Source organism: Triticum dicoccoides, chromosome 1B (assembly GCF_002162155.2).
Source record: "Triticum dicoccoides isolate Atlit2015 ecotype Zavitan chromosome 1B, WEW_v2.0, whole genome shotgun sequence".
In the NCBI taxonomy this organism is placed as follows: Eukaryota; Viridiplantae; Streptophyta; class Magnoliopsida; order Poales; family Poaceae; genus Triticum; species Triticum dicoccoides.
In genome coordinates, this window is record NC_041381.1 from 589,235,737 (window position 1) to 589,236,679 (window position 943).

A 943-nucleotide genomic window follows, 5' to 3' on the forward strand; every position below is an offset into this window, starting at 1 on the left:
GAGGGGCCGCACCCCCTCCTTCCTTCCCTTCTCTCTTCCCCTTCCTTCTCTCCTACTCCTACTAGGAAAGGAGGAGTCCTACTCCCGGTGGGAGTAGGACTCCCCCCTTGGGCGCGCCTCCTCCTCCTTGGCCGGCCCTCCCCTTGCTCCTTTATATACGGGGGCAGGGGGGCACCCCATGACACACAAGTTGATCTACGGATCGTTCCTTAGCCGTGTGCGGTGCCCCCCTCCACCATATTCCACCTCGGTCATATCGTCGCCGAGTTTAGGCGAAGCCCTGCGCCGGTAGAACATCATCATCGTCACCACGCCGTCGTGATAACGGAACTCATCCCCGAAGCTTTGCTGGATCGGAGCCCGGGGATCGTCATCGAGCTGAACGTGTGCTGAACTCGGAGGTGCCGTACGTTCGGTGCTTGGATCGGTCGGATCATGAAGACGTACGATTACATCAACCGCGTTGTCATAACGCTTCCGCTTACGGTCTACCAGGGTACGTGGACGAACACTCTCCCCTCTCATTGCTATGCATCACCATGATCTTGCGTGTGCGTAGGAATTTTTTTTGAAATTACTACGTTCTCCAACATAGATCTCATGGTTAAACGCTACAGGGTTAGGCGGGACGGGGGCCCTGGGGGGTAGCAATGCCACCGGAGCGTCGTGCGGGGCCCTCATACATGTGAGGTGGTGTTGTGGCATGTCCGAAGAGGTGACACGCGTCTCCGGGGCGTGGCCCCCCTCACGGACGGCCCCACCGCCGGCACCGGGAGGGGGGAAACGGACGCGTCGGGTCTACATGGAGTGGATGTAGCTGTGGGTTTGGCCGGGATGTTGCTCTCGGGTGTCCCTATGGGCCGAACTAACACAACCGGCTAGAGAGGTCCACTGGTCAAAGCCCGTCCGTGGGAAGTCAAAGGGCTAGATCTCGTGGTCAACC